General features: G+C 43.6%; 1 protein-coding gene across 4 annotated transcripts in view; it reads left to right on the top strand.

Moving 5' to 3' along the window:
- Positions 1-17,941: 17,941 nt before the first annotated feature.
- LOC139691490 (carboxypeptidase D-like) overlaps positions 17,942-21,653 on the top strand; it is an 84,054-nt gene continuing 80,342 nt past the window's right edge. For all 4 annotated transcript variants that reach the window (XR_011701599.1, XM_071589338.1, XM_071589336.1 and 1 more), the window contains exon 1: positions 17,942-17,977. The gene's annotated coding sequence lies outside the window, so the exon portion shown is untranslated. The remainder of the gene's footprint in view (positions 17,978-21,653) is intronic.

Raw genomic sequence — 21,653 nt, 5'->3', positions numbered from 1 at the left:
TAAATTCGTTGAACCAATGTCTAACTGTGGTCATAGATGGTGAAGTGTCCCCATAAACAGTATCCAACTATGCTTTTATCTCCTCGCATTTCTTCCCATCCAAAAACAAAAGGCGAATTACCGAACGATACTGCTCTTTTTCCATCTTAGCGAAAATTACGAAACACGTCTTACTGGAATGGCTGCCAAATCCAAACTAACCTTTAAATCAGTCTGAAATTTGTTTCACCGTCGTTTGATAGATGGTAGCACACGATGATAACATAAACTTCCCTCAGGAACGCCCTTTGTCGTCAAACACGGGTACTTATTGAACCGCCCTCGTATTCCTTCCATCTCTCTTGGATCTCCTCTGATTCAATTAAATTTTCAGGCTTATATTTGATTGTTTGCAAAACTTTGATCGTCTTACTCCCAGATAGCGTTTTGATCTTCTTGTATAGCGTACCAATTTCACCCGTCATGTGTAAACTTACCATATCTTCGCACAGCGTCTTCCACAACGCTTCCTTTTCTCCATTTGTTTCTCGACTCAGTTTATTATTGAGCTCTCTATACTTCCTTCTGCTTAACTATTTATATTCATCCACCTTTCGTCGATCTTTCTAATCATGTCAACCGTAGTCCAGGGTTTACTTGCCCATTTCCCATTAACACTTTTTAGAGTTTCATGTGTGAATTTCGATGTCCTTAGAATGGTATGTTTCAAATATTCCTCCATGGGTTGTACCCGGTTCTTTTGCCTCTCACTTGATTATCTCTCCAGCCTATTGATACTCCTTCCTTGTTTCAATCTTGTTAGTGCTTTTTCGTTCCATATCCTATTCTGTCTCTGTTTTGTTCTTTTTAAATTGGACGAAACACTTCATAACTACTACATTGTGATTCGAGTCCGCATCTACTCCCGGGAAACTGCGAATGGATTACGTTGTTCCTAAATCTGCGCCTAAACATAATATAGTCCAACTGATACCATCCTAAATTTCTGGAATTTTCCCTGTGTTTATTGGTGGCCGAACAAAGTGTTTGCAGTGATAAAACATTTTCTCGTGCAAAAATCGTTTACTTTTTCCCCGCGATCGTTCCTTGTTCCTTACCCGTAGTCCCCCACTTCATCACCATATCTTTCTTTGTTTATTGACGCCTTCCAATCTTAAAACAACAAATGTTTCCCTCCAGCAAAACCCGCGATTATATCCTCTAACCGATCCCATATTCTATGGACTTCTTCCTCCTCATGATTGCTTGCTTGGTCGAACAATGACCAAGTTGGTCGGTTCTGCTTTCACCTCTGCTAGTATTATTCCTTCCATTACACTTCCTCCTACCTTTTATTCAATAATATTGACGACCCTTGTTGGCTCGCTTCCTCTCTGACTGCTCTCTAACTATCACTCCAGTAATCCTCTCTATCCTTCCATCAATAAAAGCCCGTTCGTATTTGTTTCCTCTCCTCATCTATCGCTCTATATGCTTCTATCCCGTCCTTAACATTATTATGACTTTCCAAGTTCCCAATCGAACTAATTCGGTCGTTTTCTCGTCTTCCGTGCCGCTTCCTTTGGTTTCGCTTGGTAAGGATTTCATGGGAGAAGACGACCGCGGAGGCCATTCCATTGGGGGTGCAATCCCACCCACGGCCGTTCGGACCGAGTTCCGTTGTTGCCGGGACTCATGTTTTCTCTGCTGCCCTGCATGGAAATCTTGGCATGAATAATTGGTGGCTTAACTTTGCCTTCCTCAATTGTGTTTGTACCGTGGCACCATCAATGTACCGCCATGAATGTAGCTCGATGAGAGGAAGTTAATACGGAAGTATCCCAAAAATTACCTTAGTTACTAAATTTGAAAAAAGATACGGAAAATTTTAATAATAAAACTACCTAATGAATTATCGCATTGAAATGCATATCAGCGGATGACTCCGTTAAAAGTTACTGTTGCCGCATCTCCCGCGGTTTCCTGGCATTTTTTTAATGAATTGTCACGTGAACTCAGAATTTTGTGAACAATATAACGTGACTTTTGCCACAAAAAAAATATATTTGCACTAAAAAATCTTTTGCTCAAGCTATCTCAAGTATAAAAATATTAGCATCGGGACATCATCTTTAAATGCCTTATTCGTAGTTCCATAGATGGCAGTACTACTTCGAAGGAGGTCTAAATTCCTAACGCCTTGCATTTACGCACCTGTTTAAAGTGCACGCACCGTGGGGCATCACCAGTGAGGAGGCAGCTGGTATGCAATAGGAAGACACGACGCTCCGAGTGTCGGAATGGCCGGAGTGTGTTCCCCTGGGGGGGGGCAGATGGGGGGGGGGTACACACGGATCCATCGATCGATCCACTTGCCGAGCGCTCGGCGAGACTTCTGTGGAACGTCAATAGGAACTCGCTTTTGAAAGCTCTGTTGCACCGGGGTTCTCGGGTGGCGTTAATTCCATCAACGGTCATTGAGCTGGACGAGCACTTTGGCTCATGAGCCACTAGAAATCAAGGAGTCAGCACAAAAGGCCGTCGGCACAAACGGCCGAAACGTGGCATCTAGTTTATTTGGTATTTCTCATTTGTTGACATTCTTGCCATGGATAAATAACTGGGTGCAATAGCGTTCAATTAAAAAACGATTGTTTTGTCGCAGAAAGAACTCTAATTCCATTTATGGAACAAATAATCAGAGTTTTCAGGCATATAATATAATATAAGATGATACTATCTCACGTGTATAATATTGAGATTAATTACTGAGTGAAGAAAATAGGATGGGAGATCCAGTCCAGTCGCGAAGAAAGTTAGATTAATTGATAGTTCGCAGATATATTAATGGAAAGTTACGCATAGCTCAATATTTACTTCCGAGACACAGGGAATATATATATATATATATATATATATATATATATATATATATATATATATATATATATATATATATATCAGAATCTGAAGACGACTGCCGAGAGTTCGAAAAGTCAAATAACTAATTGTGAGTGTCCTTTCTTTGTGTCTCTATATTAAAAAAATCTACATCTGCGTTTTTTTAATATATTTGTGCGTCGCCGAAGAGCGTTCCATTTCGAAGAGATATATATGTATATATATATATAATTATATATATATACATATATATATACATATATATATACATATATATATACATATATATATATATATATATATATATATATATATATATATATATATATATATATATATATATATATATATATAAGTCGATGAATTAAATAAATATTTTCTTAATGCAAGCCGAAAATAAAATATCATTTATTATTTTAAATTTTTTTATTTATTTTTAATTATCGTCTATTTATTTTATTTGAAAATTGTCACTAACGGCCAAAGAGTACACTCACTCGTGCGAAAGATTTCATGTCGGAATGAGACCCTTAATAGTACTCATCGATGGCATTAGCACTGAAGTCATTGACGTTCCACCCCTATTGATCGTGACCCCTGTGCCTGCGTGTTGAGTGAGATGCACGCGGCAGTGACGTCGGGTGAGTGGACGCATCGCCGTTGCACGGGACCATCTCGCGTCGAATCACGAGTGTCACGAAGAGAAGTCCGCGCCTGGATTTCGCCGAGCACCACCTCCGCCGGCACGGTGCGAGTCGACAGGGCGTACGCGCCGGCATTTCATAAAAATGGTGATGGGATGAAGCCGACGCATTTCAATGGGGAATAAGAGTTGGAGCATTTCCACGACCCTTTTGCTGGGGAAGTGAAAATTAATAGCTCTGCGGAAAAGCCTCAGTGCTTCCATCGGACTCTCGTCGAAGAAACCTCTCCGGTCTGCTGGGATGGCCTTGTCTTCTAAAAATGTAAGCAATCTAATCAATACAAACTTAATTTAACCAAACATTTTACCATAATTTTAGTGTTTACATGTATCGCACCATGTATTAATATTCCCAATCACATTTGCATTTTTTATTCTCTAACTTTAGTATTGAAGGAAAATAAATGCAAATATTATTCGTTTAAAAATTAAAAAATTCTTCGAATAATTTTAATTTGTCATTTTGAAAATATAACTTTAAGAAAAACAGAGCTTTAATTGCCTGATTAGACAAGCGTAATCATTGCACGAGCATGATCTCGCTGTCGCCTCGTTACCAATGCCCCGGCCCGTCGACTGCCAATCCCAACGACCCTGGACATTCATCCAGGATGTGCGCTTCATCGGCCTCTCCTGCAGCCGAATGCTCCGTGGGAATAGCGTCGGATAAACGTGCGCGTGCCATGCCTCCTGGGCGAGTGTCGATGCACAGTGCCGCCGAATGGGCCGGGACCAGTGCGGCGACCTCCTCGCGCTCGCGGCGACGCCCTTCCTGTGGGACTGCGCGCGGCGCCGAGGACCACCGCCACTCTATGGTCGAATTTTTGGAACGGAGTGGGGCAGATGCTCCGTTGACAGTATTCCAGCTGGTGCTGACCCCGAGACGAGGAGCTCCCGAGTGGCGTCCCAGAAAGGCAGGCGCGCGTGTCCAAAGGGAAAGTCATGCGCCTCGTGTTTTTTATGCCAATGGCATCGCCGAGCATTGGTTTGTGCGTGCGGTGGGGAGGACTGGCTGTCGACGGCAAGTTTTATGTGGAAGTGATCTCAAGGCAAAACTATACTGATCAAGAAATTGACTTTTGTGGACTTGTTTGCATAACATTCAGAGTAAAACTTGAATACGCGTAGAACGGCAATATAATAAATCGTGCTTAAAACCTCAAGTGTGTCTGTGATGGACGCAAAATTTTTAGTATGGTGATAGTTAATACTTTAAGCTACGCCATACAAAACATTTTGAGATCGGATATTGAAGGATTTCATGTTTATAATATTTGGAACTGAAATTTGCCCGCATTTTCCGATAAATATTCCCTTACAAGCAACCTCTAATTAATAGAAATCGAGGGGAAAATATATTTTTTAGGATCAATTATTTGAAATATGCTTACTTTGCTAAACAGAGGGTGCGTGAACATGACTTCATTTTTTCAAACGCAAAACGCTCTCAAAAAAGGAAGTTTTGTTGCCTCACCCTGTATTCAACATCTTACAAAATTCGAATACTCCAAATAGAACGGCCTTGGAACCAATATGAACGAAAGCTAAATTCAAATGCAATGCTGCTAACTTGCGCTGTGTGGCGAGGCACAGCAAAATTTGAATGCGCCCTGTGCGCGGCACCCAATCACCCATCTGTGTTACATTTGGTCACACCAAAGGTCAACGTGCCGCAGAAATCGGGAATGTCTGAATTTAATTTTTCTCAGTTTGTCCCGGAATGTCGGCTTTGGCGCCACGGAAGAGCTCCGAGTGAAGTCGCAGGCGATTGGCTGGTGACACTGGAGAGCGTGCGCACGTCACGTCGTGGCGGCCAATTGGAGCGCGCTTCCGGGAGACGCGCGGGGTGCGATGCGTGACTGTTTCGCCGCTCCCGGGTACTTCGTTCGCTCTCGGCGGAGAGTGACGTCACACCGGACTCTTTCGCATTGTTGACAGCTTTTCGAAAGCCCACAGATATCCATTTCTCGTCTTGTACACGAATGACAAACAAATGGTGAATGAGTGAAGTTTGAACCCGTTCCTTGTGGGTGGTCTTTTGAATTCAAACGTCTAAAAGAATGACGCCTTCATGCTGGCTGTCTAACACTATTGTTTCGTCTAGAGTTCCAAAGCAAAGCTTCTATTTCCATACTTTCGGTGAGGCCAAATGAAGGAGTATTGTAAATTATGCAAACACTAATGTTTGCTGGTGGTCTCGAAAAGTATATCTATTGATCAGTGCTCGGTAGTCGTAGTAGAATAGATGTCAAGAACCATAATCACAGTAAACAACCCGAAGGTCGGTTAGGTAGCTTTCACCCAGTACTGCATCTACACAATGCCCCGCAAGCTGCCGCAAGGGCGTGTGGCGGGGGGTGTTAGGTCACCACCTGTAAAAAGGAACACAACCACATGCAAAATCAACACATCCATGCAAAACTGTACCCACAGTGGCATATACATTCATGCAAAAATCCTTTCATCTCTTCTCGCACGCAAATAAATACACTATCATCTAACAAATAATGGCACCTTTGGATGCAGTAAGAAATTTATCCAATAACGTGAAAGCTAGAATTTGAAGAAAAGTAGGAAGGCGAAACTCCACCACCACATGCAACACACAACAGTCTCTTCCCCAAGGACACAGGCAGGGAATGTGACCCAAGGCTACAGGTAGCGGGAGGGTTCCCCCACGGAGAGAAACGAGGGATGGAAGGGGAACCTTAAAAACAGAAAAGGCAGAAAAAACAATACTGTAAAGAGCGCTACAATATTTTTGGGCATTCCAATAAGGTCCTACGGAAAGAAAGGGGTTTGACAATAACACACGCGAGGTTCATGAAAGTGGATGCATTTAAATACAACTAATTATTTTTTAGACGCTGAGGGTGGCAAGTGGAATTTTTGCTATCTATAACCCTGCAGTTGCTATCCCGTATTGTCCGTGGGAAGAAGGAGTCCTTGAGTCGGCTACTTCTGGCATCTATTTCCCGAATTTTATATGCATGATCCAAGCGACCAATGTATGTAGGAGTACGAATAATTTGCGAGACCTCGGTGCTGAAACATGCCGATCTGAATTTATTTAATAATTTAAATCTTGCATTCAATCGTCTCTCTTCCAATGATTCCCACCCCAAATCCATGAGCATTTCGGTGACGCTTTTCGTTTTATCGTGAGAGTGTTTTAGGACCCGCCTGCCAGGCCTTCTCAATTTCCCGAATGAGGCCTCTTTCACTCGGATCCCACACGCTGCATGCGTATTCTAAATGAGGCCTTACAAGAGCGTGGCAACAACGTTCCGGGACCTTGGAGTCTTTTTCGCCGGCAAAACCCTACCAAGCCCTACATGGCGTGTTAAATTCACACATAAGCAGGGTAATAAGGGGGGACAGCTCGTTTCCCTGTGCCGGTTATGGTTTCCCCGAAGGATCTGGGACCCGAATAATCAAATAGCTTGGGTGGAGCTGAGGGAGACCAGATAGGATCGCCCGGGAATCGAACCCAGTCAGTAGTCCAACGCTCAACCCTTGGATTACCGCTACCCCCCAGAATAAATATCTTAAAATTAAATTTTTACAGAATAAAAAAGAAAATAATGGCTGCAGATCATATCTTAGAAAGAACATAGACGGACATAGAATTCACAGAATCTGAATGTTGGCACACGAATTATGTGGCAGACGGCAAGGTTTTTCAAGAAGGGCTTCACGTAATTGCAGAATACACAGATCTAACAGACTTAGTGGAGGGGTGTTTATAACAAGTAACTCCAAAATCAGTGGCTCTTGTTATGAGTGTGACGACAATTAAGTGCAACATGTTTTGAGTCCCGAGAAGTTTTAAAATCTCATTAACTTGAGAATATGCCCATTGCGTATGCAGGCCCTCCGGCTCCGACATGAACGCCCTCTCGATGACCGAACGTCCACGCGTCTCAGCCATGGCGTGTGCACGAGTATGCATGTCGTATTTGTAGTCGCCGGCGAGTATAACCTACTGGCCATAATTGGATTGCGAAGTAGATCCCCCCTCCTCCCCCGCCATTGAAACTTAAAGCGGAACTGCGGAATGGATGGGAGGACCACTCTCGGTCGATATCCTCCCCCGACTCCAGGGGTGACGTCGCCTTCTCCCCCCTCCCCCTGGCCCTCCGACCCCCGAGGGGAGGGTGTGCGTGCAGCGCGGGTCCATTAGCCCGCGGAGGCTGCGCTCGGATTTATCCGAGAGCTGTATTGTTGAAGCCGTTGTCGCGAGTGGAAGCAACGTGGTTTAGTACGGTGGAGTGATTCTCGGGTCTTTATTCATGCTTATTGCCTTCAAGATACAGCCCCCAATACAACTCTCGCAATATTTTCACCAGCCTTCGAATGAAGCCAGTAACGCTTCCTTCGGGATGGGCATTTGCGCTCTCTTCCGCACCATGGCTCGTCTTCACGGCCACCTCTATGCATACATATATAGTGCTGCCCATTCATCCCCATGCTGTCCTTTGGGGACGTATTCATAATTAATAATCCCGATCGAAGAAAGCGATCGCCTGCGCGTTCTCGTTCGCAGGCTATAAATCATTCACGCTGTTGACGTGGTGGGCGTCGGTTATTGACGTCGACGGTCGTCCGCTTCTGGCTTATTCATCGGTCGAGGTTTGTCCAGGCTGGAAGCGGTTATTGTGCCGACGAAAACACTGTGCCCGACTCATAGATTTATTGCCTGCCTCTTGAACCATTGCATTAGTTTCACTTGCACTTTTCCCGAGGTTAAATGAAAATGCAATCCACATGCCCTGGTTTTCTTAACACTTACATTCTCAACTACCCAAGAATTTGTACAGCAAGCGTGTGCAAGCTAAGATGCTGTTGTGAGGAGACGAGTCGCTTTAGGACCCCAAGCGAAGTGGCGTTTCAGTTCTGAGAACTCTGTAATTGTGATTCGCGAAGCAGTTCACGCGTGGAAAGACGAGTCTCATCTTTTTTTGGACATCTTCGCCATCTTCTTGTATTACCAGTGGAGTGATTTCCTTTGAGGGAATGGCTGTGGGTGAAGGGAAGGCGGCGAATGGCGGAGAAACGACACGAGCCGCCGCTGACAATTTCATGTGAGAGACCCATTCCCCGGATCCTTGATGGCCAGCAATACTTAAACTCTGCTCTCGTCATTATTTTGTTTCGGTGGCTCGCAAAAGGGACCGACTAGAGTCTATGGCAGTTGCCCCTAGAAAGCCATGGCTGGCACTGATCAACGTGTTCAAATTAACTGCCGAGCGAATAGACTGAGCTTATGATTGCGGAGTATCTGAAGCGGAAGTGAAGAAGGAATTTAATAAATTTAATTTGGACTAATGGTTACTATGACACCTATTCTTGTCAACTCTTAATATTGTCGAAAAAATTACTGCTTCTAATTTCGTGTTTTGAAGAGTCTGCTGATTTGACCTCACTGTGCAGTCGAGTTGCCGAGTTGGGCGAGGTCTTCGATCGAGTTATTTGATCGAGATTCGGGAATTATTAGAATTACGTAACAAATTTGAATGGATGAACGCGATAAATAAAAGAAAAAGAAGACCTATTTGTTTTCAGAATCGGTGGGACGAATGGAAAGTAGAGCTGGGTGTTCAAAAAATCCTGGAAAACCTTTGGAAACTAGGATTTATGTGGCATTGTAAAACGCCATAGTTGAAAACTTATTTTTTAGGCACAATACGAATCATAGGTATCATCACAAACTAATATTTCTGGTCTTATAATAGGTATATATGTATATATATATATATATATATATATATATATATATATATATTATTAGGTAATCTACCGGTTAAGGTACGTTTTTTGGAAGGACAAAACTACCAAACAAATATTTTATTACTCCTAACAAAACACAAAATCCATCATCCTACTCTATATCAGGTCCCTCTTCATCTCTGAGTACATTCTTCCTCCCTTCATCCCATCCAACATCCCTATCCTGTTCCTTCCCTTTCCTCTTTTGCCGAGCATTCTACCCTCTATCACAGTCTTCAACATCCCACTGCCGGTCAATACTCCCTTCATCCACTTTTCCTGCCTCCCAACAAACCCCTCTCTTCGCCCACCACACCAAATACTTCCTCAATTGTTTTCTTCTCTGTCCATTTAACCTTCCCCATTCTTCTCCACACCCACATTTCAAAAGCCTCCAGTCTACGTCTATCCTCCTGCTTCAATGACCACGTTTCCGCGCAGTACATAGCTACGCTCCATATCAAAGTTTTTACGAGTCTTTTCTTAACATCCTTACTCAACGTCCCCGTCATTAACTCCCTCCTCCTTGTGAAAGCCTCTTTGTCTAGCGCAATTCTTCTCCTTACGTCCTTACTACTTTGACCGTGTTGGCCCAAAACACTACCGAGATACGTAAACTGTTCTACCTGCTCTATTTTTTGTCCTCCTACTTTAATGTTTAGCTTAGCCTTTTTCTTTCAAGAAAATCGCATAACCTTTGTTTTAATAATATTGATTCTCATTGCATAACTGACGCACTGAATTTCCAATGTACTAAGCAATGCTTGCAGCCCCTTGGCTGACTGACAAACTAAAGCTTGGTCATCAGCAAACCTAACTGATTTTACAAATTCCCCGCCCACTTTCATTCCTACCTCGAGTTCTTCCCATGCCTCTTTGATCATTTCCTCTGCATACAGGTTGAACAGCAACGGTGCTAATGGGCAACCCTGCCTTACACCTCTTCCTAACACTGCCCATCCAGACTCCCTGTTCCCCACTTGCACCTGAGCAGTCTGAGACATGTACAGGTTGCGGATTAGCCTCCTTTCCCTCCAATCCATTCCTATTTTCTGCAATATACTCATTAGTTTTTCCCAATTGCCTCTATCAAACGCTTTTTCGAAATCTACGAAACAGGCAAATACCTCCTGGTTGTGTTCTATATTCCTTTCGATTCATAATGTCATTACTGCAATGGCATCACGCCTACCTCTGCCCTTCCTAAACCCAAACTGATAATCCCCTAAGTAATCATTTGCCCTACTCTCTATCCTTTTGTTTATGATCCTGAGAACAACTTTAGCGGCGTGGGATATCAAACTTATCGTCCTGTAGTCCTCACAAGCTGTAGCCTTTACCTTTTTCGGAATAGGAACTAAAACTGATCTCACAAAGTCTTCCGGCCAGATTCCGTCCTCATAAATACTACGGATCAGCCCATATAGCCTCTTCCTCCCACATTTTCCTAAGCATTTTAAAAGTTCCGCGGGAATGTTATCCACCCCCACGGCCTTATTTAGTTTCATCTCCCTTAATGCCCTTTCTATCTCATTGTCTAGTATGCCTGGACCTAAGCTATCTTCGTCTACGTCATATTCTTTCAATGTCTAACTCTGTTGGTCTAAGCTCTTTACTATACAGTTCTTCTATATACTCCTTCCATCTCGCTTGTATCTTTCTTGCGTCAGCTATTACCTTACCCGCCTTATCTCTAACTGTTAGCATAGATCTTTCTTTCTTACTTCCCGATAACGATTTAACTTTGTTGTACAGCGCACCGATTTCACCCTTCCTCTGCAGACTTTCCATATCTTCGCACCTTGTCTTCCACCATGCTTCTTTTGCTTTATTTGTTGCCCGCCTCAATTTATTGTTTAATTCTTTGTACTTCACCTTGCCGAACTCTGTATTGACATTCTTCCATTTTCGCCGCTCATCCATCTTTGTAATCATCTCATCTGTGATCCATGGTTTCCTAGTCCTTTTAGCGTTAACGGTTCCAATAGTGTCCTTTGCGACTCTAGACAACCCTTTTTGATACTTTCCCATTTTTCCTCGATAGTACTTAGCTCTTTACCACCCTCCATCATTTCCTCCACCACCTGTTTGTATTCCTTCCTTTTCAAACCATTTAATGCTTCTACATTCCATTTTCTAACTCGCCGCCCCCGCCTTATCTTTTTGAAATGGACGCTACATTTCATAACCACTAAATTGTGGTCCGTGTCCTCATCCGCTCCCGGGAAGCTGTGCGAATTTATCACACTGTTTCTAAACCTGTGTCTAACCAGGATATAATCTAGCTGATATCTCCCCGAGTCACCTGACATTTTCCATGTATACCTGCGTCTTTTGTGGTTTCTAAACCAAGTGTTGGTGATGACTAACCCCTGTCTCCTGCAGAACTCAACTGCTTTCTCCCCGCAGTCATTCCTCGAGCCTAAACCGTAGTCCCCCACCTCGTCACCATCTCTTCCCTCGCCTACCGTCGCATTCCATAACCCCATCACTATCTATACCATCGTATAGAGACAGCGGAAATAAAGACCTATTAAACTAAACTAACTAAACTATTCATACATATATATACATAGATACATATATATATATATATATGTATGTACAGATATATACACTGTGTTTGCTGTTATACAGATACATATAACTTATGTTTTGTATTGTTTTTGGGTGAATAACAAACCAGCCTTCGAGTTCATTGCTGTGATTTTTTTATCTCGATTCGGAGTCATCGATGATCTATGCTTCTAACTTCCGTGTTTTCATTCTCTATATGAATGTTATAACAATCAAATTTGAAAGTAGAGTCGTCCGCGTAGGAATTGGATGTGATCGAAGACAGGCAATGTGCATCTCCCGTTCGCCATTTGCTATGAAGCTGATTGCTTGTGGGCACATACTCTCACATACCCCTCGGCCCTAATGGAGTGCTCTACGCTTGTCTGGAACACCCGAGGACTAATTGAAATGGGGAATCCGATTGCTTGAAATGAATGTATATTAATGCCGTCTTTGTTCCGCTGTTAATTTTGATGGTTAATAACCCAACTGGAGGGGCTGAAACACCTGGTGAGGTTATTCTTTCCAAAATTAAAGAATTATGAAAAACTGCAAATAAGAGTTGAAAAAAATTAATTAAAAAATGAAATAATTATAAAAACTACGGCAACCCTACTTGCATTCGATTAATGCTCTTGAAAAGTTAACCGGAACCGTAAAGGAGCGTGAACTTCATGCAGATCGCACTATTACCGCACGGATGATCATTTCATCTGGACGCATCTTAGACTGTGAAACGAAGTAATGGTGTCCACAAGCTCTGCCTTTTTGTTGTTTAAGTTCACCTTATCGCGCGTGTCTAAACTAAAAAAAGACCGGTCCAAAAAAGCTTATACGCTTGCAAAACCGTCGAAGAGCAATAAGGCACCTTGGTGCTCGGTGCTCACAGAGGCCTTGGGCAAGTGCCCGTGGCTGGGCGCCCGTGCATGTCCCGGACTGCGCTGCCAGGGCCGCTCACCTCCGCCCACTCCACAATACGGCTCACCTCTAATTTCACGCTGTTCATTCACCATGGCCTTGGTTCTTCGCCCTGGCCATTACATTGCCCCCTCCTTACATTGCGCTCATTCATCAACCCCCCCCCCTTTCCCCCACTCCGCGTCTCTCCTTCCCCCACCTCCGAATGTGAGCTCTGCGGGCCATTCACGCATTCCGAGCGTGACTGGCGAAGGCACCAACCATTTGGGGGGCTGCGAATCGATCTGCTTCCCAGATATCCCCGCATGTTTTGGCACCGCGAGGGACGGCAGGGCCGGCGACGAGCTCTTTCGCGACGTCGGAGCGTGTCCGGGAAGCAGCCGTTCTGCTTCTGGTTCTACTTGCATTATTTGACCAGGTGCCGCATTCTACCCTTTCCTTGCCACTCTCACTCGGCCGGCGGGCGTTCGAAGAAAGCTGTCAAATTGCTGTTGGACGCAACACCTTGAGCAATGCATGAGTTACATGAGGCACCGAGATTTATATCATTTTTAGGCACTTTCTTGCATTAAATGTATTGCTAATTTACTTTGTATTGGGTAAGGGCTTTCAAATTCGGAAAACTATAGTAAGTTTCATTTGAATTCATAAACTTTCCATGCATCTGCATTGATCCCATTAAGGAAATTATGTAGCCAGCCTATGAAAAATATTACCCGAGGCGTTGGCGTTAGCAAAAATTGTAATTTAATTGACCTTCTGGTGTCCCTCCTGGTATCGGAACCAGATCGCTCCAGTAAGTCATGCCATTGCTTCCAAGGATTACTCATCGGGAGAGCGACTCGACAGTGGCGCTGTATGGTGGCTTTTGTTGCTTGGAAGCCTCGGAAGAATCGGTCGCGCTTGATCGAAGCCTGAGACTTCTTCGTGCTTGGACGCTCTTATGTCAGGGATGCGATTACATGTGCTCCTCTTCGTCACCAAGCGTGCACCTGTGCGAGGATTGACTTGAGCCTCGTTCCACTCTCACGCCGTCGCCTTCATCATTCCCTCGCTTTCAGCTCCGACATCCGCCTCCTCGTGATTTCTTCATTTGCTCATGTCTCCCTCTTCGTCTCCCGTGCCTCCTCTTATCTCCGCCCACTCTCTTCGATCAATATCTCCATTCATTCTGTCTATCCTTTTTATTTTCTTCAGCAGCGCCAAATTTCCATCGCCTCATCTTATCTTCCTTTTCCTGCTGTCCTACCATCCAAATCGCGTCTTGAAAAATCACCTATCTCCCGAGTGTAACCGCGAACGACTTGATTCATGTCCGCTCCAGTACATGTTCGTATTCACCGCGGGAAAATGGCTTCATCTGATAGAACTCCTGCTCCACCATCACTATTCCGCTCACCATCTGGATTCTTCCGTTGCCAGTTCCGCTACCTAAGGAGCGAAGCTGTTCTCCATACATCATTATCTACCTTATTTAGATATTATTATTATTATTACGAGGGTTGCTATTTATATTTTCAGCCTTGTAATGAAAAGACAGTACTTTATTGTTGAAAATGGCTTGGTTGTTTTTCCAAGTATTCTCCATGATAATCAGTACACCTTTGGCATGCGCTCGAACCAGCAACTGTCGATGTGCCATTCAGAATACATGGTTCTTCGTTGCTCTCTATCGGTACGGTTGCCACATGCCCAGGTATTCCGAAGACGCAGGCGATCATTTGCTTTTATGTGCTTCGTGCACGAATCACTTTTGTCGGATTTGGCTCGTCTTGGAAGACCCACACAGTGGATTGCTGTTTTGTTCAGGGCTCAGACGCATAGATACAAGACTCGTCACCTGTGTACATGTTATAAGTACACAGCTTTTGATGCACCGAGATTGCATTTGTTGAGCACCTCTTTGCAGCAATTGACACGAGCATCTTTTTAAGCTTTTGCCGAATTATGCGGGATCCAACGCGAACAATTCTTTTTCACAGCTAAATATTCATGCAGTATCTCATTAAGAGACAACATTTTCGAGTCACTGTAAACACCACAAGTTATGATCAAACGAAAAAGTGTCCTGAAGAAAGTTAGCATTAAAAGGGTCTAAATTTCAGATGGAAACGTCAGATGGCGCCTAAAGTACTTGGTGTTGTCAAGGCTCAAGATGTAAATAGCATCCCTCGTTTATCAAGAATAGAAGTGGCCCCGTTACCCTTCTCTGGGGGACGACCGATGTTACCTCCAACTTCGTTTAGCACCACCAATCGATGACCACTATTTGTTTGCACTATGACCAGAAGTCACTAATCCACATATTATTTCCTCATTGATGCCATAGCATTTAAGTTCGTGAAACAGTTAAGTGTGCGAGACTTTATCAAAGGCCTTCTGAAAATCAAGAAAGACGAGTACTCCATCAATTTGTGTCTTGTTATTACCCGATCTAAGCACATTGTGAATAAAAAGGTGCAATTGGGCTTAGCAACATTTGCTCTGTCTAAATCCATGCCGATGGATGTGGTTCAGTATCTTCCTACCATCGATAAATCTCATTACGTTCCTCACAATAATATGCCCTAATATTTTATATGAGATCGATGTTAAAATAATTAGTGAGTTTCTCTTTACAAAAACGAGGCAATATCTTCTGCCAGTGACTTTTATATTCTAGCAGGTATTCCTTCCAGACCTTCGTGCATTTTTGGCTTTGATGCTAAGGAGCTGATGTTCTATTCCTTCCTTGGTCAGTGTTACGTCGCTCATGTGTTCTCAGGATGGCTCGTTTGGTGCGTCTGATTCCCTATTGTTGATGCTCGGGGAAAACTCGTGTAAAATGTTCGCCTTCTTCACGCTGTCTTTAATAAGTTCGCCGTCTTCAAAGACTGTTCAGTTGGACGTTTACTCTGAATTTCCGTAACGTAGGACCAGAATGACTTTGGACATTCCTCTAGATATTCGCATAGCATTGTAGTTTTGAAGGAGTGTATGGATTTGCGCATTATGCTGTTTGTTTTACCGCGACATTCTTTTGGTTTCTGTGCGCATGCATTCGAAAATTAAAACACCGTCACCGCTTTTTAAACTCTTTTTAAAATTTAATTTCAGGCTTATTTGCTCTCTGAAAGTCGGTCTGACTTCTCTGCTGCACCATCTAGGTTTGAATGGAATGTACGTCGTCATTATTTCGCGTGCAATATTTAAGGATTATGTCCAAGTGCTCCCCGTATCGGCCGTAAGGGTTTTTCCGGTCAATTCTGCAGATTCGTTTTTTAAATACATTCTCGTAATCCAATGAAACTTGCTTCGTTGTAAGTATAAGCATATTTCACACTTTTCTTTGTTTATTTTCACGAACTCAGTCTTTCCTTCTGTAGAAATAGTTTTATGGTCACTAATGGCGTGCATTATTTCAATGTTCGCAATGAGTTGGGGAGTAGAAGTTGCGAAAATAGCAAGTACGCTGTGACCCCTAGTGGGCGAATGAACAACTTACTCTCTATGGCTTGTGTTTTTTTACACCAACTGAGCCAAATACTCGAGTTTTGGAGTTTAAGAGTCAAGATTCTGACAATCATAATCTTTACTCTTTTTATTCTCATGTATCTCCTTTTGATTGGCGGCAATGTGTGCCAAGGTTAACCTTAAAAAGGTTCTTCTTCGCCGGAAGATATCTTAAGGTGTTTAATAATAAATTAATTGTTTGGAAGAATAGGCTTCAAAAATATATTTACCCCCTGAAGTGACATCGAATGGGCGACCACTTTGACGTGGTGGGAGGTCTCATGCCTTCTCTCAGCCCCTACATATCTATGCTTTAATACTCCGCACCGTGTTCCAGGTATCTGTTGTCAAAATGATCTGGATTTTCTGAATTATGTTGCAAAATTAGGCTGCCCCTGTGAAAAAAGTGTACGATTCTACGCCATTGCACCGAAGAGCAACCATCCAAATGATCATGTATTGGCCTCATCTTAGTTCACATAGCAGTGCGTGGAAAATTATTCCCGAAGAAGCGCAATTGCGAGAGGCGTGAGGAGGCGGGGTTCCACGACCCCTTCGTGAGGTACATGGGGCGTCCCATAATCGCGACTGCCATTGGAAGCCATGAGGCTTTGGAATTTTTCAACATTCCCTGTACTCCCGATCTCGCCCTAAATTACTTTTTCCCAGGCATAAAAAAAAACTATTGCGGGGTCGGAGATTTGACAACACATTGAATCACTCAGGAGGCGGAATAATTGTTTTCGACGCAATCTGCTATGTTCTACAATGGTGGCATTTGAAAGAAAGTCAAGAAATGCTTGGGTGTATGTTTAATCAATGTATAAGGGATGGTGGCTATGTGGAGAAGTATTATTAATAAAAAATAAAAATAAGGCTTATCAGGATCATCATTTAGAAATAATTACAAGTTGGACATATGTTCCCCGTGGTGTGCGTGAATATGCGGGCGAGATAACAAAAAGTTAGAATTAATTAGAAGAGTACTGGGTAAATGTGATGGAAAGGCTATAACTTTCGCTACTTAGGCCTCATTTGGAATATGCTGCTAGTACATGCGCCCATGGAATCCTAGTGAAGCAGAGCTGATTGTCGCATTTGAGCGCTGAGGAGCAATATTAAAGAAGGGTTTCTCCCGGAACGAATACCAAAGTGTACAGATTACATCTTTTGCATAAGGATTGGACTGAGGTCTCTTTAGCGATGACTCTGAAATTGTATTATTGGCGCCACCTCACTACGCATGAGAACTCGTTTGAATAAAATTTGAGAGATTAAGTGAAGAACCGGTAATATACGGAGTTAAAATGCCATGTATCCCACGAACGATGAGGGTTCGTTATAGCGTTTTCCGACCGGTATAGAGGGATAAAGTGTTTTGCGTCAAAAGTGGTCTGATGTGTAATCACCATCTGCCAAACACCCTAGCGGTCGCTCGCAAGGTGCCATGTGTGCTTGTTTATAGGTGTGTGTAATTTGGTAGTCCACATAGACATAGCTGTGGCGGGGTGCACGCTAGCATTAATTAATTATCGCTTACCACTAAGAGACACTGAGTTGAATTTCATTAATTGTTCGGACTGAATATTTGTGCACTTTTTTACATTTGTTTTCTTCTTTCAGACTGCCCAGGTGTTGTCCGACTGCGACTGATAGGTGAGTAACCACGCTCGAGGCAATAGTTAGTGTTCCTAACAGATAATTCAGGTGCCACATGTACAATCCGGATGGCGGATGTTGGTCATTGGCACATGTTTGACCGTCGATATGAATGGAACGGGGCCAGAAGTGAGTCGGCGGATTGGATCTTGTGCACCGTAGAGGGGCTGCGTGTATTGGAGAGAAATGAAAATCAGCTATTGCGATTTCCACTGTGCTGTTTAAATTCACACGACCCGGGTTTCAACACTTGGTGCCATATTCAGGTCTGAAGATGATACGGAATGAATGAATGAATGAAGTTGAGTGAACATCAGTACGGTTCGTCTTGGAGTTGGATTTGTGAAACGCTTTGATGGTGAACTGGGTGGCACGTCGAAATTGCAGAAGAAGGGATACTCACGGGGCGAATCACTTGCACGAATCGGAAGGATGCCCAATAAGCAATGAGTTAGATGACGTATTATCAGCTCCATCCTGTTGTGGTATGAGGGATATCGTCAGTGGAATTAGAGGGAGCAAGAGAGAGATTTAAGATGCCATTTTAAAAAAGATAAGGCAGGGGCGGCGAGTTAGGAAATGGAATATAGCAGCATTAAATGGTTTGAAAAGGAAGGAATACAAACACGCGGTTGAGGAAATCATGGAGGATGGTAAAGACCTAAGTACTATCGAAGAAAAATAGGAAAGTATCAAGAAAGGGATATCAAAAGCCGCAAAAGACCTTATTGGAAACATTAACGCTAAGAGGACTAGGAAACCATGGATCACGGATGAGATGATTACAAAGATGGATGAGCGGCGAAATGGAAGAATGTAAATACGGAATTAGGCAAAATGAAGTACAAAGAATTAAACAATAAATTGAGGCGGCCATCAAATAAAGCAAAAGAAGCATGGTGGAAGACGCGGTGCGAGGATATGGAAAGTCTGCAGAGGAAGGGTGAAATCGGTGCGCTGTACAACAAAGTTAAATCGTTATCGGGAAGTAAGAAAGAAAGATCTATGATAACAGTTAGAGATAAGGCGGGTAAGGTAAAAGTTGACGCAGGAAAGATCATTGAGAGATGGAAGGAGTATAAAGAAGAACTGTATAGTAAAGAACTTAGACCAACAAAGCTAGACATTGAAAAAGAATATAACGTAGAGGAAGATAGCTTAGGTCCAGGCATACTAGACAATGAGATAGAAAGGGCATTAAGGGAGATGAAACTAAATAAGGCCGTGGGGGTAGATAACATTCCCGCGGAACTATTGAAATGATTAGGAAAATGTGGGAGGAAGAGGCTATATGGGCTGATCAATAGTATTTATGAGGAAGGAATCTGGCCGGAAGACTTCGTGGGATCAGTGTTAGTTCCTATTCCGAAAAAGGTTAAGGCTACATCATGTGAGGACTACAGGACAATAAGTTTGATATCCTACACAGCTTAAGTTGTTCTCAGGATCATAAACAAAAGGATATAAAGTAGGGCAAATGATTACTTAGGGGATTATCAGTTTGGGTTTAGGAAGGGGAAAGGTACGCGTGATGCCATTGCAGTAATGACATTATGAATCGAGAGGAATATAGAACACAACCAGGAGGTATTTGCCTGTTTCTTAGATTTCTAAAAAGCTTTTCAAACAGAGAGGATTACGAAGGGAAAATATCGCTCATCCTCAGCAGTCCGACTTATAGAAAATTGAAAAGCGATCCGACTGCCAAGACGGAGAGAAGCACAAGGGCTATCATTAAACGATCGCTTATTCCAAAAGAAGAGCAACGACGCCTGCTTCCGACTGCACCGAAACCACCGAGACTGTACGGCCTGCCCAAAATTCACAAGAAGGATGTACCTCTCCGACCGATTGTGAGCCAGATTGACGCTCCGACTTACCAACTCGCCAAGTACTTGGCGCGATCTCTGCAGGACCACGTCGGACAGACACCCAGCTTCGTAAAAAACTCGACGCATTTCATTGACGTAATAAGAAACATCACCATCCACGACAACGATCTCATGGTCAGCTTCGATGTTGAATCGCTTTTCACCAGCGTCCCTATTGAGGAATCGCTGAATATCATCAAGGAACTCACCTCCCGCGGAATCCCTAAGGACTTTCCAGGATTGGTGGAGCATTGCCTACGCAATTCCTTCTTCCTATGGAATGGTGACCATTACGAGCAGATGGAAGGAGCTGCGATGGGCTCACCCCTCTCCCCGGTTGTGGCCAACCTCTACATGGAGAGCTTCGAAAAGAAAGCACTGGAATCCTGCGACAAGCGGCCCTCACTGTGGCTAAGATATGTCGACGACACTTTTGTCATTTGGTCACACGGAGAGGGAGAATTTAAAAAGTTCCTGAAACATCTGAACTCACAGCATCAAGCCATCCACTTCACTATGGAGGTGGAAAAGGATCATCAACTGCCCTTCTTGGACGTCATGGTGAAGAGAAATAAAGGGAATGGGAGGCTTGGACACAGAGTATACAGGAAGCCTACTCACACCGACCGCTACCTTAATGCTGCATCGCACCACCATCCCAGTCAGAAGACCTCACTGGTAGACACACTTGTCAACCGAGCATATAAAATATGTGACTCCGATTCTATTGCCAACGAGAAGAAACACTTGACAAATGCCCTGCAAAGGAATGGATACAGCGCTCATATGATCCAAAAAAGGGCCGAGAAGGAAGAAAAGAAGAGACAAACCACCGCTGTTCCTGACAGGGAGGAAGACTCCAGACCACGACCGAAGGCTTACGTCACCATCCCCTTCATCGCAGGGACTTCGGAAAGAATCGCGAGGGCTTTAAGGAAACATGATGTGGTGACCAGATTCAACTGCGTCACCAAGATAGCTGACACCCTACCCGGACCCAAGGATGGAATTTCACCGTTAATATCAGAAGGCGTGTACCAAGTTCCATGCTCCTGTGGCAAATGGTACATCGGTGAAACATGCAGAGCGCTGAAAACACGCATGAGTGAACACCAGAGGGCAACCAAGGCCAAACAGTTTAGAGCATCGGCCATCGCTGAGCACGCCTGGAGTGAACCTGGACACTCTATTCTCTTCGACGACGCTAAAATAATAGCGAAAGAAGGAAAATACTTCCAGAGAATAATCAGAGAGGCCATTGAAATCGTTAAAAGGCCAGAAAATTTTAACAGAGAGGATGGATATCCACTCCACAGTGCGTGGAAAAGAATTATTCCGCGCAAATATGAGGACGTTCCCTGATTGGCCAAGAAATTTCCCGGTATTGGCGCCAGATTTTTCCTATATAAGACGGGACAACAAGCTTCTTTTCATCCTTGACCTGAGGACGCCAGCAGGATAGCTGGCGAAACTGTTGTACATTTAAACGACATACGCGGACGCAGCCCGAAAAATGTGGAAATCACCTACTCATCGCCGCGGAAACCTTCGAACGAGCTTTTGATAGAGTGAATTGGGAAAAACTAATGAGTATATTGTAGAAAATAGGAATAGAGTGGAGGGAAAGGAGGCTAATCCGCAACCTGTACATGTCTCAGACTGCTCCGGTGCGGGTGGGAAACGGGGAGTCAGGATGGGCAGTGTTAGGAAGAGGTGTAAGGCAGAGTTTCCCATTATTACCGTTGCTGTTCAACCTGTATGCAGAGGAAATGATTAAAGAGGCATGGGAAGAACTGGAGGTA

The sequence above is a fragment of the Hetaerina americana genome, unplaced genomic scaffold (assembly GCF_022747635.1).
Source record: "Hetaerina americana unplaced genomic scaffold, ioHetAmer1.1.p SCAF_366, whole genome shotgun sequence".
Lineage (NCBI taxonomy): Eukaryota > Metazoa > Arthropoda > Insecta > Odonata > Calopterygidae > Hetaerina > Hetaerina americana.
The sequence above is the reverse complement of the archived record's forward strand: the minus strand, read 5'-3'. Positions and strand labels throughout refer to the sequence as shown.